The sequence below is a fragment of the Ambystoma mexicanum genome, chromosome 3p, assembly GCF_040938575.1.
Source record: "Ambystoma mexicanum isolate Mex_15411 chromosome 3p, UKY_AmexF1_1, whole genome shotgun sequence".
Classification (NCBI taxonomy): Eukaryota; Metazoa; Chordata; class Amphibia; order Caudata; family Ambystomatidae; genus Ambystoma; species Ambystoma mexicanum.
In genome coordinates this window covers 686,895,134-686,916,390 of record NC_090925.1, presented here as the reverse complement: position 1 = coordinate 686,916,390, position 21,257 = coordinate 686,895,134, and positions in this window count along the sequence as shown.

Below are 21,257 nucleotides of genomic sequence, written 5' to 3'. Positions count from 1 at the left end.
CCTGCCAGTAGGCCCCCACTCATGTCCCACTCATGTCCCCCTGAACCCCCACCCCCCAGCAGTGCGGGGCACCTGCCAGCAGGCCCCCACTCATGTCCCACTCATATCCCCCTGCACCCCCACCCCCCAGCAGTGTGGGGCACCTGCCAGCATGCCCCCACTCATGTCCCCTTGCACACTCACCCCCCAGCAGTGCGGGGTACCTGCCAGCAGGCCCCCACTCATGTCCCCTTGCACACCCACCCCCCACCAGTGCGGGGCACCTGCCAGCAGGCCCCCACTCATGTCTGACTCCTGTCCCCCTGCACCCCCACCACCCTCCAGTGCGGGGCACCTGCCAGCAGGCCCCCACTCATGTCCCCTTGCACCCCCACCCCAGAGCAGTGCAGGGCACCTGCCAGCAGGCCCCCACTCATGTCCCACTCATGTCTCCCTGCACCCCTACCCCCCAGCAGTGCGGGGCACCTGCCAGCAGGCCCCCACTCATGTCCCCTTGCACACCCACCCCCCCCCAGTGCGGGGCACCTGCCAGCAGGCCCCACTCATGTCCCCCTGCACCCCCACCCCTCACCAGTGTGGGGCACCTGCCAACAGGCCCCCACTCATGTCCGACTCATGTCCCCCTGCACCCCCACCCCCCAGCAGTGCGGGGCACCTGCCAGCAGGCCCCCACTCATGTCCCCTTGCACCCCCACCCTCCAGCAGTGCGGGGCACCTGCCAGCAGGCCCCCACTCATGTCCGACTCATGTCCCCCTGCACCCCCACCCCCAGCAGTGCCGGGCACCTGCCAGAAGGCCCCCACTCATGTCCCACTCATGTCCTCCTGCACCCCCACCCCCCAGCAGTGCAGGGCACCTGCCAGCAGGCCCCCACTCATGTCCCCTTGCACACCCACCCCCCAGCAGTGCGGGGCACCTGCCAGTAGGCCCCCACTCATGTCCCCCTGCACCCCCACCCTCCAGCAGCGCGGGGCACCTGCCAGCAGGCCCCCACTCATGTCCCACTCATATCCCATTGCACCCTCCACCCCCCAAGCAGTGCGGGACACCTGCCAGCAGGCCCCCACTCATGTCCCCTTGCACCCCCACCCCCCAGCAGTGCGGGGCACCTGCCAGCAGGCCCCCACTCATGTCCCTCTGCACCCCCCAGCAGTGCTGGGCCCCAGCCAGCATGCCCCCACTCATGTCCCACTCATGTCCTCCTGCACCCCCACCTCCCAGCAGTGCGGGGCACCTGCCAGTAGGCCCCCACTCATGTCCCACTCATGTCCCCCTGAACCCCCACCCCCCAGCAGTGCGGGGCACCTGCCAGCAGGCCCCCACTCATGTCCCACTCATATCCCCCTGCACCCCCACCCCCCAGCAGTGTGGGGCACCTGCCAGCATGCCCCCACTCATGTCCCCTTGCACACCCACCCCCCAGCAGTGCGGGGTACCTGCCAGCAGGCCCCCACTCATGTCCCCTTGCACACCCACCCCCCACCAGTGCGGGGCACCTGCCAGCAGGCCCCCACTCATGTCTGACTCCTGTCCCCCTGCACCCCCACCACCCTCCAGTGCGGGGCACCTGCCAGCAGGCCCCCACTCATGTCCCCTTGCACCCCCACCCCAGAGCAGTGCAGGGCACCTGCCAGCAGGCCCCCACTCATGTCCCACTCATGTCTCCCTGCACCCCTACCCCCCAGCAGTGCGGGGCACCTGCCAGCAGGCCCCCACTCATGTCCCCTTGCACACCCACCCCCCCCCAGTGCGGGGCACCTGCCAGCAGGCCCCACTCATGTCCCCCTGCACCCCCACCCCTCACCAGTGCGGGGCACCTGCCAACAGGCCCCCACTCATGTCCGACTCATGTCCCCCTGCACCCCCACCCCCCAGCAGTGCGGGGCACCTGCCAGCAGGCCCCCACTCATGTCCCCTTGCACCCCCACCCTCCAGCAGTGCGGGGCACCTGCCAGCAGGCCCCCACTCATGTCCCCCTGCACCCCCAACCCCCATCAGTGCCGGGCACCTGCCAGAAGGCCCCCACTCATGTCCCACTCATGTCCTCCTGCACCCCCACCCCCCAGCAGTGCAGGGCACCTGCCAGCAGGCCCCCACTCATGTCCCCTTGCACACCCACCCCCCAGCAGTGCGGGGCACCTGCCAGTAGGCCCCCACTCATGTCCCCCTGCACCCCCACCCTCCAGCAGCGCGGGGCACCTGCCAGCAGGCCCCCACTCATGTCCCACTCATATCCCATTGCACCCCCCACCCCCCATCAGTGCGGGGCACCTGCCAGCATGCCCCCACTCAGGTCCCCTTGCACACCCACCCCCCAGCAGTGTGGAGCACCTGTCAGCAGGCCCACACTCATGTCCCCTTGCACACCCATCCCCCAGCAGTGCGGGGCACCTGCCAGCAGGCCCCCACCCATGTCCCCTTGCACACCCACCCCCCAGCAGTGCGGGGCACCTGTCAGCAGGCCCCCACTCATGTCCCCTTGCACACCCACCCCCCACCAGTGCGGGGCACCTGCCAGCAGGCCCCCACTCATGTCCCACTCATGTCCCCCTGCACACCCACCCCCCAGCAGTGCGGGGCACCTGCCAGCAGGCCATCACTCATGTCCCCTTGCACACCCACCCCCCAGCAGTGTGGGGCACCTGCCAGCAGGCCCCCACTCATGTCCCCTTGCAACCCACCCCCCAGCAGTGCGGGGCACCTGCCAGCAGGCCCCACTCATGTCCCCTTGCACACCCACCCCCCACCAGTGCGGGGCACCTGCCAGCAGGCCATCACTCATGTCCCCTTGCACACCCACCCCCCAGCAGTGTGGGGCACCTGCCAGCAGGCCCCCACTCATGTCCCCTTGCAACCCACCCCCCAGCAGTGCGGGGCACCTGCCAGCAGGCCCACTCATGTCCCCCTGCACCCCCACCCCTCACCAGTGCGGGGCACCTGCCAGCAGGCCCCCACTCATGTCCCACTCATGTCTCCCTGCACCCCCACCCCCCAGCAGTGCGGGCACCTGCCAGCAGGCCCCAACTCATGTCCCCTTGCACACCCACCCCCCAGCAGTGCGGGGCACCTGCCAGCAGGCCATCACTCATGTCCCCTTGCACACCCACCCCCCAGCAGTGTGGGGCACCTGCCAGCAGGCCCCCACTCATGTCCCCTTGCAACCCACCCCCCAGCAGTGCGGGGCACCTGCCAGCAGGCCCCACTCATGTCCCCTTGCACACCCAACCCCCACCAGTGCGGGGCACCTGCCAGCAGGCCCCCACTCATGTCCGACTCATGTCCCCCTGCACCTCCACCCCCCAAGCAGTGCGGGACACCTGCCAGCAGGCCCCCACTCATGTCCCCTTGCACCCCCACCCCCCAGCAGTGCGGGGCACCTGCCAGCAGGCCCCCACTCATGTCCCTCTGCACCCCCCAGCAGTGCTGGGCCCCAGCCAGCATGCCCCCACTCATGTCCCACTCATGTCCTCCTGCACCCCCACCTCCCAGCAGTGCGGGGCACCTGCCAGTAGGCCCCCACTCATGTCCCACTCATGTCCCCCTGAACCCCCACCCCCCAGCAGTGCGGGGCACCTGCCAGCAGGCCCCCACTCATGTCCCACTCATATCCCCCTGCACCCCCACCCCCCAGCAGTGTGGGGCACCTGCCAGCATGCCCCCACTCATGTCCCCTTGCACACTCACCCCCCAACAGTGCGGGGTACCTGCCAGCAGGCCCCCACTCATGTCCCCTTGCACACCCACCCCCCACCAGTGCGGGGCACCTGCCAGCAGGCCCCCACTCATGTCTGACTCCTGTCCCCCTGCACCCCCACCACCCTCCAGTGCGGGGCACCTGCCAGCAGGCCCCCACTCATGTCCCCTTGCACGCCCACCCCAGAGCAGTGCAGGGCACCTGCCAGCAGGCCCCCACTCATGTCCCACTCATGTCTCCCTGCACCCCCACCCCCCAGCAGTGCGGGCACCTGCCAGCAGGCCCCAACTCATGTCCCCTTGCACACCCACCCCCCAGCAGTGCGGGGCACCTGCCAGCAGGCCCCACTCATGTCCCCTTGCACACCCACCCCCCACCAGTACGGGGCACCTGCCAGCAGGCCCCATCCATGTCCCCCTGCACCCCCACCCCTCACCAGTGCGGGGCACCTGCCAGCAGGCCCCCACTCATGTCCGACTCATGTCCCCCTGCACCTCCACCCCCCAAGCAGTGCGGGACACCTGCCAGCAGGCCCCCACTCATGTCCCCTTGCACCCCCACCCCCCAGCAGTGCGGGGTACCTGCCAGCAGGCCCCCACTCATGTCCCCTTGCACACCCACCCCCCACCAGTGCGGGGCACCTGCCAGCAGGCCCCCACTCATGTCTGACTCCTGTCCCCCTGCACCCCCACCACCCTCCAGTGCGGGGCACCTGCCAGCAGGCCCCCACTCATGTCCCACTCATGTCCTCCTGCACCCCCACCTCCCAGCAGTGCGGGGCACCTGCTAGTAGGCCCCCACTCATGTCCCACTCATGTCCCCCTGAACCCCCACCCCCCAGCAGTGCGGGGCACCTGCCAGCAGGCCCCCACTCATGTCCCACTCATATCCCCCTGCACCCCCACCCCCCAGCAGTGTGGGGCACCTGCCAGCATGCCCCCACTCATGTCCCCTTGCACACTCACCCCCCAGCAGTGCGGGGTACCTGCCAGCAGGCCCCCACTCATGTCCCCTTGCACACCCACCCCCCACCAGTGCGGGGCACCTGCCAGCAGGCCCCCACTCATGTCTGACTCCTGTCCCCCTGCACCCCCACCACCCTCCAGTGCGGGGCACCTGCCAGCAGGCCCCCACTCATGTCCCCTTGCACCCCCACCCCAGAGCAGTGCAGGGCACCTGCCAGCAGGCCCCCACTCATGTCCCACTCATGTCTCCCTGCACCCCTACCCCCCAGCAGTGCGGGGCACCTGCCAGCAGGCCCCCACTCATGTCCCCTTGCACACCCACCCCCCCCCAGTGCGGGGCACCTGCCAGCAGGCCCCACTCATGTCCCCCTGCACCCCCACCCCTCACCAGTGCGGGGCACCTGCCAACAGGCCCCCACTCATGTCCGACTCATGTCCCCCTGCACCCCCACCCCCCAGCAGTGCGGGGCACCTGCCAGCAGGCCCCCACTCATGTCCCCTTGCACCCCCACCCTCCAGCAGTGCGGGGCACCTGCCAGCAGGCCCCCACTCATGTCCGACTCATGTCCCCCTGCACCCCCACCCCCCAGCAGTGCCGGGCACCTGCCAGAAGGCCCCCACTCATGTCCCACTCATGTCCTCCTGCACCCCCACCCCCCAGCAGTGCAGGGCACCTGCCAGCAGGCCCCCACTCATGTCCCCTTGCACACCCACCCCCCAGCAGTGCGGGGCACCTGCCAGTAGGCCCCCACTCATGTCCCCCTGCACCCCCACCCTCCAGCAGCGCGGGGCACCTGCCAGCAGGCCCCCACTCATGTCCCACTCATATCCCATTGCACCCTCCACCCCCCAAGCAGTGCGGGACACCTGCCAGCAGGCCCCCACTCATGTCCCCTTGCACCCCCACCCCCCAGCAGTGCGGGGCACCTGCCAGCAGGCCCCCACTCATGTCCCTCTGCACCCCCCAGCAGTGCTGGGCCCCAGCCAGCATGCCCCCACTCATGTCCCACTCATGTCCTCCTGCACCCCCACCTCCCAGCAGTGCGGGGCACCTGCCAGTAGGCCCCCACTCATGTCCCACTCATGTCCCCCTGAACCCCCACCCCCCAGCAGTGCGGGGCACCTGCCAGCAGGCCCCCACTCATGTCCCACTCATATCCCCCTGCACCCCCACCCCCCAGCAGTGTGGGGCACCTGCCAGCATGCCCCCACTCATGTCCCCTTGCACACCCACCCCCCAGCAGTGCGGGGTACCTGCCAGCAGGCCCCCACTCATGTCCCCTTGCACACCCACCCCCCACCAGTGCGGGGCACCTGCCAGCAGGCCCCCACTCATGTCTGACTCCTGTCCCCCTGCACCCCCACCACCCTCCAGTGCGGGGCACCTGCCAGCAGGCCCCCACTCATGTCCCCTTGCACCCCCACCCCAGAGCAGTGCAGGGCACCTGCCAGCAGGCCCCCACTCATGTCCCACTCATGTCTCCCTGCACCCCTACCCCCCAGCAGTGCGGGGCACCTGCCAGCAGGCCCCCACTCATGTCCCCTTGCACACCCACCCCCCCCCAGTGCGGGGCACCTGCCAGCAGGCCCCACTCATGTCCCCCTGCACCCCCACCCCTCACCAGTGCGGGGCACCTGCCAACAGGCCCCCACTCATGTCCGACTCATGTCCCCCTGCACCCCCACCCCCCAGCAGTGCGGGGCACCTGCCAGCAGGCCCCCACTCATGTCCCCTTGCACCCCCACCCTCCAGCAGTGCGGGGCACCTGCCAGCAGGCCCCCACTCATGTCCCCCTGCACCCACAACCCCCATCAGTGCCGGGCACCTGCCAGAAGGCCCCCACTCATGTCCCACTCATGTCCTCCTGCACCCCCACCCCCCAGCAGTGCAGGGCACCTGCCAGCAGGCCCCCACTCATGTCCCCTTGCACACCCACCCCCCAGCAGTGCGGGGCACCTGCCAGTAGGCCCCCACTCATGTCCCCCTGCACCCCCACCCTCCAGCAGCGCGGGGCACCTGCCAGCAGGCCCCCACTCATGTCCCACTCATATCCCATTGCACCCCCCACCCCCCATCAGTGCGGGGCACCTGCCAGCATGCCCCCACTCAGGTCCCCTTGCACACCCACCCCCCAGCAGTGTGGAGCACCTGTCAGCAGGCCCACACTCATGTCCCCTTGCACACCCATCCCCCAGCAGTGCGGGGCACCTGCCAGCAGGCCCCCACCCATGTCCCCTTGCACACCCACCCCCCAGCAGTGCGGGGCACCTGTCAGCAGGCCCCCACTCATGTCCCCTTGCACACCCACCCCCCACCAGTGCGGGGCACCTGCCAGCAGGCCCCCACTCATGTCCCACTCATGTCCCCCTGCATCCCCAGCCCCCACCAGTGCGGGGCCCCTGCCAGCAGGCCCTCACTCATGTCCTCTTGCACCCCCACCCTCCCCACCAGTGAGGGGCACCTGCCAGCAGGCCCCCACTCATGTCCCCTTGCACCCCGCCCCCCAGCAGTGCGGGGCACCTGCCAGCAGGCCCCCACTCATGTCCCCCTGCACCCCCACCCCCCAGCAGTGCGGGGCACCTGCCAGCAGGCCCTCACTCATGTCCCCTTGCACACCCACCCCCTAGCAGTGAGGGGCACCTGCCAGCAGGCCCCCACTCATGTCCCCTTGCACACCCACCCCCCACCAGTGCGGGGCACCTGCCAGCAGGCACCCACTCATGTCCCACTCATGTCCCCCTGCACCCCCACCCCCCCCACCAGTGCGGGGCACCTGGCAGCAGGCCCCCACTCATGTCCCACTCATGTCCACCTGCACCCCCACCCCCCAGCAGTGCGGGGCATGTGCCAGCAGGCCCCCACTCATGTCCCCTTACACCCCCACTCCCCAGCAGTGCGGGACACCTGCCAGCAGGCCCCCACTCATGTCCCACTCATGTCCATCTGCACCCGACCCCCCAGCAGTGCGGGGCACCTGCCAGCAGGCCCCCACTCATGTCCCACTCATATCCACCTGCACCACCACCCCCCAGCAGTGCGGGGCACCTGCCAGCGTGCCCCCACTCATGTCCCCTTGCACACCCACCTCCCAGCAGTGCGGGGCATCTGCCAGCAGGCCCCCACTCATGTGCCCTTGCACACCCAACCGGCATCAGTGCGGGGCACCTGCCAGCAGGCCCCCACTCATGTCCGACTCATGTCCCCCTGTACCCCCACCCCCCACCAGTGCGGTGCACCTGCCAGCAGGCCCCCACTCATGTCCCCTTGCACGCCCACCCCAGAGCAGTGCAGGGCACCTGCCAGCAGGCCCCCACTCATGTCCCACTCATGTCTCCCTGCACCCCCACCCCCCAGCAGTGCAGGCACCTGCCAGCAGGCCCCCACTCATGTCCCACTCATGTCTCCCTGCCCCCCCACCCTCCACCAGTGCGGGGCACCTTCCAGCAGGCCCCCACTCATGTCCCACTCATGTCCCCCTGCACCCCCACCCCCCTCCAGTGCGGGGCACCTGCCAGCAGGCCCCCACTCATGTCCGACTCATGTCCCCCTGTACCCCCACCCCCCACCAGTGCGGGGCACTTTCCAGCAGGCCCCCACTCATGTCCCCTTACACCCCCAGCAGTGCGGGGCACCTGCCAGCAGGCCCCCACTCATGTCCACTCATGTCCCCCTGCACCCCCACCCCCCACCAATGCGGGGCACCTGCCAGCAGGCCCCGACTCATGTCCCCTTGCACACCCACCCCCCAGCAGTGCGGGGCACCTGCCAGCAGGCCCCCACTCATGTCCCCTTGCACACCCAACCCCTACCAGTGCGGGGCACCTGCCAGCAGGCCCCGACTCATGTCCCCTTGCACTCCCACCCGCCAGCAGTGCGGGGCACCTGCCAGCAGGCCCCCACTCATGTCCCCCTGCACCCCCACCCCCCAGCAGTGCGGGGCACCTGCCAGCAGGCCCCACTCATGTCCCCTTGCACATCCACCCCCCAGCAGTGCGGAGTACCTGCCAGCAGGCCCCCACTCATGTCCCCTTGCACACCCACCCCCCAGCAGTGCGGGGCACCTGCCAGCAGGCCCACACTCATGTCCCCTTGCACACCCATCCCCCAGCAGTGCGGGGCACCTGCCAGCAGGCCCCCACCCATGTCCCCTTGCACACCCACCCCCCAGCAGTGCGGGGCACCTGTCAGCAGGCCCCCACTCATGTCCCCTTGCACACCCACCCCCCACCAGTGCGGGGCACCTGCCAGCAGGCCCCCACTCATGTCCCACTCATGTCCCCCTGCATCCCCAGCCCCCACCAGTGCGGGGCCCCTGCCAGCAGGCCCTCACTCATGTCCCCTTGCACCCCCCCTCCCCACCAGTGAGGGGCACCTGCCTGCAGGCCCCCACTCATGTCCCCTTGCACCCCGCCCCCCAGCAGTGCGGGGCACCTGCCAGCAGGCCCCCACTCATGTCCCCCTGCACCCCCACCCCCCAGCAGTGCAAGGCACCTGCCAGCAGGCCCTCACTCATGTCCCCTTGCACACCCACCCCCTAGCAGTGAGGGGCACCTGCCAGCATGCCCCCACTCATGTCCCCTTGCACACCCACCCCCCACCAGTGCGGGGCACCTGCCAGCAGGCACCCACTCATGTCCCACTCATGTCCCCCTGCACCCCCACCCCCCCACCAGTGCGGGGCACCTTGCAGCAGGCCCCCACTCATGTCCCACTCATGTCCACCTGCACCCCCACCCCCCAGCAGTGCGGGGCACGTGCCAGCAGGCCCCCACTCATGTCCCCTTACACCCCCACCCCCCAGCAGTGCGGGACACCTGCCAGCAGGCCCCCACTCATGTCCCACTCATGTCCATCTGCACCCGACCCCCCAGCAGTGCGGGGCACCTGCCAGCAGGCCCCCACTCATGTCCCACTCATATCCCCCTGCACCACCACCCCCCAGCAGTGCGGGGCACCTGCCAGCGTGCCCCCACTCATGTCCCCTTGCACACCCACCTCCCAGCAGTGCGGGGCACCTGCCAGCAGGCCCCCACTCGTGTCCGACTCATGTCCCCCTGTACCCCCACCCCCCACCAGTTCGGTGCACCTGCCAGCAGGCCCCCACTCATGTCCCCTTGCACGCCCACCCCAGAGCAGTGCAGGGCACCTGCCAGCAGGCCCCCACTCATGTCCCACTCATGTCTCCCTGCACCCCCACCCCCCAGCAGTGCGGGCACCTGCCAGCAGGCCCCAACTCATGTCCCCTTGTACACCCACCCCCCAGCAGTGCGGGGCACCTGCCAGCAGGCCATCACTCATGTCCCCTTGCACACCCACCCCCCAGCAGTGCGGGGCGCCTGCCAGCAGGCCCCCACTCATGTCCCCTTGCAACCCACTCCCCAGCAGTGCGGGGCACCTGCCAGCAGGCCCCACTCATGTCCCCTTGCACACCCACCCCCCACCAGTGCGGGGCACCTGCCAGCAGGCCCCATCCATGTCCCCCTGCACCCCCAGCCCTCACCAGTGCGGGGCACCTGCCAGCAGGCCCCCACTCATGTCCGACTCATGTCCCCCTGCACCTCCACCCCCCAAGCAGTGCGGGGCACCTGCCAGCAGGCCCCCACTCATGTCCGACTCATGTCCCCCTGCACCCCCACCCCCAAGCAGTGCGGGGCACCTGCCAGCAGGCCCCCACTCATGTCCCTCTGCACCCCCACCCCCCAGCAGTGCGGGCACCTGCCAGCAGGCCCCCACTCATGTCCCACTCATATCCCCCTGCACCCCCACCCCCCAGCAGTGTGGGGCACCTGCCAGCATGCCCCCACTCATGTCCCCTTGCACACTCACCCCCCAGCAGTGCGGGGTACCTGCCAGCAGGCCCCCACTCATGTCCCCTTGCACACCCACCCCCCACCAGTGCGGGGCACCTGCCAGCAGGCCCCCACTCATGTCTGACTCCTGTCCCCCTGCACCCCCACCACCCTCCAGTGCGGGGCACCTGCCAGCAGGCCCCCACTCATGTCCCCTTGCACCCCCACCCCAGAGCAGTGCAGGGCACCTGCCAGCAGGCCCCCACTCATGTCCCACTCATGTCTCCCTGCACCCCTACCCCCCAGCAGTGCGGGGCACCTGCCAGCAGGCCCCCACTCATGTCCCCTTGCACACCCACCCCCCCCCAGTGCGGGGCACCTGCCAGCAGGCCCCACTCATGTCCCCCTGCACCCCCACCCCTCACCAGTGCGGGGCACCTGCCAACAGGCCCCCACTCATGTCCGACTCATGTCCCCCTGCACCCCCACCCCCCAGCAGTGCGGGGCACCTGCCAGCAGGCCCCCACTCATGTCCCCTTGCACCCCCACCCTCCAGCAGTGCGGGGCACCTGCCAGCAGGCCCCCACTCATGTCCGACTCATGTCCCCCTGCACCCCCACCCCCCAGCAGTGCCGGGCACCTGCCAGAAGGCCCCCACTCATGTCCCACTCATGTCCTCCTGCACCCCCACCCCCCAGCAGTGCAGGGCACCTGCCAGCAGGCCCCCACTCATGTCCCCTTGCACACCCACCCCCCAGCAGTGCGGGGCACCTGCCAGTAGGCCCCCACTCATGTCCCCCTGCACCCCCACCCTCCAGCAGCGCGGGGCACCTGCCAGCAGGCCCCCACTCATGTCCCACTCATATCCCATTGCACCCTCCACCCCCCAAGCAGTGCGGGACACCTGCCAGCAGGCCCCCACTCATGTCCCCTTGCACCCCCACCCCCCAGCAGTGCGGGGCACCTGCCAGCAGGCCCCCACTCATGTCCCTCTGCACCCCCCAGCAGTGCTGGGCCCCAGCCAGCATGCCCCCACTCATGTCCCACTCATGTCCTCCTGCACCCCCACCTCCCAGCAGTGCGGGGCACCTGCCAGTAGGCCCCCACTCATGTCCCACTCATGTCCCCCTGAACCCCCACCCCCCAGCAGTGCGGGGCACCTGCCAGCAGGCCCCCACTCATGTCCCACTCATATCCCCCTGCACCCCCACCCCCCAGCAGTGTGGGGCACCTGCCAGCATGCCCCCACTCATGTCCCCTTGCACACCCACCCCCCAGCAGTGCGGGGTACCTGCCAGCAGGCCCCCACTCATGTCCCCTTGCACACCCACCCCCCACCAGTGCGGGGCACCTGCCAGCAGGCCCCCACTCATGTCTGACTCCTGTCCCCCTGCACCCCCACCACCCTCCAGTGCGGGGCACCTGCCAGCAGGCCCCCACTCATGTCCCCTTGCACCCCCACCCCAGAGCAGTGCAGGGCACCTGCCAGCAGGCCCCCACTCATGTCCCACTCATGTCTCCCTGCACCCCTACCCCCCAGCAGTGCGGGGCACCTGCCAGCAGGCCCCCACTCATGTCCCCTTGCACACCCACCCCCCCCCAGTGCGGGGCACCTGCCAGCAGGCCCCACTCATGTCCCCCTGAACCCCCACCCCTCACCAGTGCGGGGCACCTGCCAACAGGCCCCCACTCATGTCCGACTCATGTCCCCCTGCACCCCCACCCCCCAGCAGTGCGGGGCACCTGCCAGCAGGCCCCCACTCATGTCCCCTTGCACCCCCACCCACCAGCAGTGCGGGGCACCTGCCAGCTGGCCCCCACTCATGTCCCCCTGCACCCCCAACCCCCATCAGTGCCGGGCACCTGCCAGAAGGCCCCCACTCATGTCCCACTCATGTCCTCCTGCACCCCCACCCCCCAGCAGTGCAGGGCACCTGCCAGCAGGCCCCCACTCATGTCCCCTTGCACACCCACCCCCCAGCAGTGCGGGGCACCTGCCAGTAGGCCCCCACTCATGTCCCCCTGCACCCCCACCCTCCAGCAGCGCGGGGCACCTGCCAGCAGGCCCCCACTCATGTCCCACTCATATCCCATTGCACCCCCCACCCCCCATCAGTGCGGGGCACCTGCCAGCATGCCCCCACTCAGGTCCCCTTGCACACCCACCCCCCAGCAGTGTGGAGCACCTGTCAGCAGGCCCACACTCATGTCCCCTTGCACACCCATCCCCCAGCAGTGCGGGGCACCTGCCAGCAGGCCCCCACCCATGTCCCCTTGCACACCCACCCCCCAGCAGTGCGGGGCACCTGTCAGCAGGCCCCCACTCATGTCCCCTTGCACACCCACCCCCCACCAGTGCGGGGCACCTGCCAGCAGGCCCCCACTCATGTCCCACTCATGTCCCCCTGCATCCCCAGCCCCCACCAGTGCGGGGCCCCTGCCAGCAGGCCCTCACTCATGTCCTCTTGCACCCCCACCCTCCCCACCAGTGAGGGGCACCTGCCAGCAGGCCCCCACTCATGTCCCCTTGCACCCCGCCCCCCAGCAGTGCGGGGCACCTGCCAGCAGGCCCCCACTCATGTCCCCCTGCACCCCCACCCCCCAGCAGTGCGGGGCACCTGCCAGCAGGCCCTCACTCATGTCCCCTTGCACACCCACCCCCTAGCAGTGAGGGGCACCTGCCAGCAGGCCCCCACTCATGTCCCCTTGCACACCCACCCCCCACCAGTGCGGGGCACCTGCCAGCAGGCACCCACTCATGTCCCACTCATGTCCCCCTGCACCCCCACCCCCCCCACCAGTGCGGGGCACCTGGCAGCAGGCCCCCACTCATGTCCCACTCATGTCCACCTGCACCCCCACCCCCCAGCAGTGCGGGGCATGTGCCAGCAGGCCCCCACTCATGTCCCCTTACACCCCCACTCCCCAGCAGTGCGGGACACCTGCCAGCAGGCCCCCACTCATGTCCCACTCATGTCCATCTGCACCCGACCCCCCAGCAGTGCGGGGCACCTGCCAGCAGGCCCCCACTCATGTCCCACTCATATCCACCTGCACCACCACCCCCCAGCAGTGCGGGGCACCTGCCAGCGTGCCCCCACTCATGTCCCCTTGCACACCCACCTCCCAGCAGTGCGGGGCATCTGCCAGCAGGCCCCCACTCATGTGCCCTTGCACACCCAACCGGCATCAGTGCGGGGCACCTGCCAGCAGGCCCCCACTCATGTCCGACTCATGTCCCCCTGTACCCCCACCCCCCACCAGTGCGGTGCACCTGCCAGCAGGCCCCCACTCATGTCCCCTTGCACGCCCACCCCAGAGCAGTGCAGGGCACCTGCCAGCAGGCCCCCACTCATGTCCCACTCATGTCTCCCTGCACCCCCACCCCCCAGCAGTGCAGGCACCTGCCAGCAGGCCCCCACTCATGTCCCACTCATGTCTCCCTGCCCCCCCACCCTCCACCAGTGCGGGGCACCGTCCAGCAGGCCCCCACTCATGTCCCACTCATGTCCCCCTGCACCCCCACCCCCCTCCAGTGCGGGGCACCTGCCAGCAGGCCCCCACTCATGTCCGACTCATGTCCCCCTGTACCCCCACCCCCCACCAGTGCGGGGCACTTTCCAGCAGGCCCCCACTCATGTCCCCTTACACCCCCAGCAGTGCGGGGCACCTGCCAGCAGGCCCCCACTCATGTCCACTCATGTCCCCCTGCACCCCCACCCCCCACCAATGCAGGGCACCTGCCAGCAGGCCCCGACTCATGTCCCCTTGCACACCCACCCCCCAGCAGTGCGGGGCACCTGCCAGCAGGCCCCCACTCATGTCCCCTTGCACACCCAACCCCCACCAGTGCGGGGCACCTGCCAGCAGGCCCCGACTCATGTCCCCTTGCACTCCCACCCGCCAGCAGTGCGGGGCACCTGCCAGCAGGCCCCCACTCATGTCCCCCTGCACCCCCACCCCCCAGCAGTGCGGGGCACCTGCCAGCAGGCCCCACACATGTCCCCTTGCACATCCACCCCCCAGCAGTGCGGAGTACCTGCCAGCAGGCCCCCACTCATGTCCCCTTGCACACCCAACCCCCACCAGTGCGGGGCACCTGCCAGCAGGCCCCGACTCATGTCCCCTTGCACTCCCACCCGCCAGCAGTGCGGGGCACCTGCCAGCAGGCCCCCACTCATGTCCCCCTGCACCCCCACCCCCCAGCAGTGCGGGGCACCTGCCAGCAGGCCCCACTCATGTCCCCTTGCACATCCACCCCCCAGCAGTGCGGAGTACCTGCCAGCAGGCCCCCACTCATGTCCCCTTGCACACCCACCCCCCAGCAGTGCGGGGCACCTGCCAGCAGGCCCACACTCATGTCCCCTTGCACACCCATCCCCCAGCAGTGCGGGGCACCTGCCAGCAGGCCCCCACCCATGTCCCCTTGCACACCCACCCCCCAGCAGTGCGGGGCACCTGTCAGCAGGCCCCCACTCATGTCCCCTTGCACACCCACCCCCCACCAGTGCGGGGCACCTGCCAGCAGGCCCCCACTCATGTCCCACTCATGTCCCCCTGCATCCCCAGCCCCCACCAGTGCGGGGCCCCTGCCAGCAGGCCCTCACTCATGTCCCCTTGCACCCCCCCTCCCCACCAGTGAGGGGCACCTGCCTGCAGGCCCCCACTCATGTCCCCTTGCACCCCGCCCCCCAGCAGTGCGGGGCACCTGCCAGCAGGCCCCCACTCATGTCCCCCTGCACCCCCACCCCCCAGCAGTGCAAGGCACCTGCCAGCAGGCCCTCACTCATGTCCCCTTGCACACCCACCCCCTAGCAGTGAGGGGCACCTGCCAGCATGCCCCCACTCATGTCCCCTTGCACACCCAACCCCCACCAGTGCGGGGCACCTGCCAGCAGGCACCCACTCATGTCCCACTCATGTCCCCCTGCACCCCCACCCCCCCACCAGTGCGGGGCACCTTGCAGCAGGCCCCCACTCATGTCCCACTCATGTCCACCTGCACCCCCACCCCCCAGCAGTGCGGGGCACGTGCCAGCAGGCCCCCACTCATGTCCCCTTACACCCCCACCCCCCAGCAGTGCGGGACACCTGCCAGCAGGCCCCCACTCATGTCCCACTCATGTCCATCTGCACCCGACCCCCCAGCAGTGCGGGGCACCTGCCAGCAGGCCCCCACTCATGTCCCACTCATATCCCCCTGCACCACCACCCCCCAGCAGTGCGGGGCACCTGCCAGCGTGCCCCCACTCATGTCCCCTTGCACACCCACCTCCCAGCAGTGCGGGGCACCTGCCAGCAGGCCCCCACTCGTGTCCGACTCATGTCCCCCTGTACCCCCACCCCCCAGCAGTGCGGGCACCTGCCAGCAGGCCCCAACTCATGTCCCCTTGCACACCCACCCCCCAGCAGTGCGGGGCACCTGCCAGCAGGCCATCACTCATGTCCCCTTGCACACCCACCCCCCAGCAGTGCGGGGCGCCTGCCAGCAGGCCCCCACTCATGTCCCCTTGCAACCCACTCCCCAGCAGTGCGGGGCACCTGCCAGCAGGCCCCACTCATGTCCCCTTGCACACCCACCCCCCACCAGTGCGGGGCACCTGCCAGCAGGCCCCATCCATGTCCCCCTGCACCCCCACCCCTCACCAGTGCGGGGCACCTGCCAGCAGGCCCCCACTCATGTCCGACTCATGTCCCCCTGCACCTCCACCCCCCAAGCAGTGCGGGGCACCTGCCAGCAGGCCCCCACTCATGTCCGACTCATGTCCCCCTGCACCCCCACCCCCCAGCAGTGCGGGGCACCTGCCAGCAGGCCCCCACTCATGTCCCTCTGCACCCCCACCCCCCAGCAGTGCGGGGCACCTGCCAGCAGGCCCCCACTCATGTCCCACTCATATCCCCCTGCACCCCCACCCCCCAGCAGTGTGGGGCACCTGCCAGCATGCCCCCACTCATGTCCCCTTGCACACTCACCCCCCAGCAGTGCGGGGTACCTGCCAGCAGGCCCCCACTCATGTCCCCTTGCACACCCACCCCCCACCAGTGCGGGGCACCTGCCAGCAGGCCCCCACTCATGTCTGACTCCTGTCCCCCTGCACCCCCACCACCCTCCAGTGCGGGGCACGTGCCAGCAGGCCCCCACTCATGTCCCCTTGCACCCCCACCCCAGAGCAGTGCAGGGCACCTGCCAGCAGGCCCCCACTCATGTCCCACTCATGTCTCCCTGCACCCCTACCCCCCAGCAGTGCGGGGCACCTGCCAGCAGGCCCCCACTCATGTCCCCTTGCACACCCACCCCCCCCCAGTGCGGGGCACCTGCCAGCAGGCCCCACTCATGTCCCTCTGCACCCCCACCCCCCAGCAGTGCGGGGCACCTGCCAGCAGGCCCCCACTCATGTCCCACTCATATCCCATTGCACCCTCCACCCCCCAAGCAGTGCGGGACACCTGCCAGCAGGCCCCCACTCATGTCCCCTTGCACCCCCACCCCCCAGCAGTGCGGGGCACCTGCCAGCAGGCCCCCACTCATGTCCCTCTGCACCCCCCAGCAGTGCTGGGCCCCAGCCAGCATGCCCCCACTCATGTCCCACTCATGTCCTCCTGCACCCCCACCTCCCAGCAGTGCGGGGCACCTGCCAGTAGGCCCCCACTCATGTCCCACTCATGTCCCCCTGAACCCCCACCCCCCAGCAGTGCGGGGCACCTGCCAGCAGGTCCCCACTCATGTCCCACTCATATCCCCCTGCACCCCCACCCCCCAGCAGTGTGGGGCACCTGCCAGCATGCCCCCACTCATGTCCCCTTGCACACCCACCCCCCAGCAGTGCGGGGTACCTGCCAGCAGGCCCCCACTCATGTCCCCTTGCACACCCACCCCCCACCAGTGCGGGGCACCTGCCAGCAGGCCCCCACTCATGTCTGACTCCTGTCCCCCTGCACCCCCACCACCCTCCAGTGCGGGGCACCTGCCAGCAGGCCCCCACTCATGTCCCCTTGCACCCCCACCCCAGAGCAGTGCAGGGCACCTGCCAGCAGGCCCCCACTCATGTCCCACTCATGTCTCCCTGCACCCCTACCCCCCAGCAGTGCGGGGCACCTGCCAGCAGGCCCCCACTCATGTCCCCTTGCACACCCACCCCCCCCCAGTGCGGGGCACCTGCCAGCAGGCCCCACTCATGTCCCCCTGAACCCCCACCCCTCACCAGTGCGGGGCACCTGCCAACAGGCCCCCACTCATGTCCGACTCATGTCCCCCTGCACCCCCACCCCCCAGCAGTGCGGGGCACCTGCCAGCAGGCCCCCACTCATGTCCCCTTGCACCCCCACCCTCCAGCAGTGCGGGGCACCTGCCAGCAGGCCCCCACTCATGTCCCCCTGCACCCCCAACCCCCATCAGTGCCGGGCACCTGCCAACAGGCCCCCACTCATGTCCGACTCATGTCCCCCTGCACCCCCACCCCCCAGCAGTGCGGGGCACCTGCCAGCAGGCCCCCACTCATGTCCCCCTGCACCCCCAACCCCCATCAGTGCCGGGCACCTACCAGAAGGCCCCCACTCATGTCCCACTCATGTCCTCCTGCACCCCCACCCCCCAGCAGTGCAGGGCACCTGCCAGCAGGCCCCCACTCATGTCCCCTTGCACACCCACCCCCCAGCAGTGCGGGGCACCTGCCAGTAGGCCCCCACTCATGTCCCCCTGCACCCCCACCCTCCAGCAGCGCGGGGCACCTGCCAGCAGGCCCCCACTCATGTCCCACTCATATCCCATTGCACCCCCCACCCCCCATCAGTGCGGGGCACCTGCCAGCATGCCCCCACTCAGGTCCCCTTGCACACCCACCCCCCAGCAGTGTGGAGCACCTGTCAGCAGGCCCACACTCATGTCCCCTTGCACACCCATCCCCCAGCAGTGCGGGGCACCTGCCAGCAGGCCCCCACCCATGTCCCCTTGCACACCCACCCCCCAGCAGTGCGGGGCACCTGTCAGCAGGCCCCCACTCATGTCCCCTTGCACACCCACCCCCCACCAGTGCGGGGCACCTGCCAGCAGGCCCCCACTCATGTCCCACTCATGTCCCCCTGCATCCCCAGCCCCCACCAGTGCGGGGCCCCTGCCAGCAGGCCCTCACTCATGTCCTCTTGCACCCCCCACCCTCCCCACCAGTGAGGGGCACCTGCCAGCAGGCCCCCACTCATGTCCCCTTGCACCCCGCCCCCCAGCAGTGCGGGGCACCTGCCAGCAGGCCCCCACTCATGTCCCCCTGCACCCCCACCCCCCAGCAGTGCGGGGCACCTGCCAGCAGGCCCTCACTCATGTCCCCTTGCACACCCACCCCCTAGCAGTGAGGGGCACCTGCCAGCAGGCCCCCACTCATGTCCCCTTGCACACCCACCCCCCCACCAGTGCGGGGCACCTGCCAGCAGGCACCCACTCATGTCCCACTCATGTCCCCCTGCACCCCCACCCCCCCCACCAGTGCGGGGCACCTGGCAGCAGGCCCCCACTCATGTCCCACTCATGTCCACCTGCACCCCCACCCCCCAGCAGTGCGGGGCATGTGCCAGCAGGCCCCCACTCATGTCCCCTTACACCCCCACTCCCCAGCAGTGCGGGACACCTGCCAGCAGGCCCCCACTCATGTCCCACTCATGTCCATCTGCACCCGACCCCCCAGCAGTGCGGGGCACCTGCCAGCAGGCCCCCACTCATGTCCCACTCATATCCACCTGCACCACCACCCCCCAGCAGTGCGGGGCACCTGCCAGCGTGCCCCCACTCATGTCCCCTTGCACACCCACCTCCCAGCAGTGCGGGGCATCTGCCAGCAGGCCCCCACTCATGTGCCCTTGCACACCCAACCGGCATCAGTGCGGGGCACCTGCCAGCAGGCCCCCACTCATGTCCGACTCATGTCCCCCTGTACCCCCACCCCCCACCAGTGCGGTGCACCTGCCAGCAGGCCCCCACTCATGTCCCCTTGCACGCCCACCCCAGAGCAGTGCAGGGCACCTGCCAGCAGGCCCCCACTCATGTCCCACTCATGTCTCCCTGCACCCCCACCCCCCAGCAGTGCAGGCACCTGCCAGCAGGCCCCCACTCATGTCCCACTCATGTCTCCCTGCCCCCCCACCCTCCACCAGTGCGGGGCACCTTCCAGCAGGCCCCCACTCATGTCCCACTCATGTCCCCCTGCACCCCCACCCCCCTCCAGTGCGGGGCACCTGCCAGCAGGCCCCCACTCATGTCCGACTCATGTCCCCCTGTACCCCCACCCCCCACCAGTGCGGGGCACTTTCCAGCAGGCCCCCACTCATGTCCCCTTACACCCCCAGCAGTGCGGGGCACCTGCCAGCAGGCCCCCACTCATGTCCACTCATGTCCCCCTGCACCCCCACCCCCCACCAATGCGGGGCACCTGCCAGCAGGCCCCGACTCATGTCCCCTTGCACACCCACCCCCCAGCAGTGCGGGGCACCTGCCAGCAGGCCCCCACTCATGTCCCCTTGCACACCCAACCCCCACCAGTGCGGGGCACCTGCCAGCAGGCCCCGACTCATGTCCCCTTGCACTCCCACCCGCCAGCAGTGCGGGGCACCTGCCAGCAGGCCCCCACTCATGTCCCCCTGCACCCCCACCCCCCAGCAGTGCGGGGCACCTGCCAGCAGGCCCCACTCATGTCCCCTTGCACATCCACCCCCCAGCAGTGCGGAGTACCTGCCAGCAGGCCCCCACTCATGTCCCCTTGCACACCCACCCCCCAGCAGTGCGGGGCACCTGCCAGCAGGCCCACACTCATGTCCCCTTGCACACCCATCCCCCAGCAGTGCGGGGCACCTGCCAGCAGGCCCCCACCCATGTCCCCTTGCACACCCACCCCCCAGCAGTGCGGGGCACCTGTCAGCAGGCCCCCACTCATGTCCCCTTGCACACCCACCCCCCACCAGTGCGGGGCACCTGCCAGCAGGCCCCCACTCATGTCCCACTCATGTCCCCCTGCATCCCCAGCCCCCACCAGTGCGGGGCCCCTGCCAGCAGGCCCTCACTCATGTCCCCTTGCACCCCCCCTCCCCACCAGTGAGGGGCACTGCCTGCAGGCCCCCACTCATGTCCCCTTGCACCCCGCCCCCCAGCAGTGCGGGGCACCTGCCAGCAGGCCCCCACTCATGTCCCCCTGCACCCCCACCCCCCAGCAGTGCAAGGCACCTGCCAGCAGGCCCTCACTCATGTCCCCTTGCACACCCACCCCCTAGCAGTGAGGGGCACCTGCCAGCATGCCCCCACTCATGTCCCCTTGCACACCCACCCCCCACCAGTGCGGGGCACCTGCCAGCAGGCACCCACTCATGTCCCACTCATGTCCCCCTGCACCCCCACCCCCCGGCCAGTGCGGGGCACCTTGCAGCAGGCCCCCACTCATGTCCCACTCATGTCCACCTGCACCCCCACCCCCCAGCAGTGCGGGGCACGTGCCAGCAGGCCCCCACTCATGTCCCCTTACACCCCTACCCCCCAGCAGTGCGGGACACCTGCCAGCAGGCCCCCACTCATGTCCCACTCATGTCCATCTGCACCCGACCCCCCAGCAGTGCGGGGCACCTGCCAGCAGGCCCCCACTCATGTCCCACTCATATCCCCCTGCACCACCACCCCCCAGCAGTGCGGGGCACCTGCCAGCGTGCCCCCACTCATGTCCCCTTGCACACCCACCTCCCAGCAGTGCGGGGCACCTGCCAGCAGGCCCCCACTCATGTCCGACTCATGTCCCCCTGTACCCCCACCCCCCACCAGTGCGGTGCACCTGCCAGCA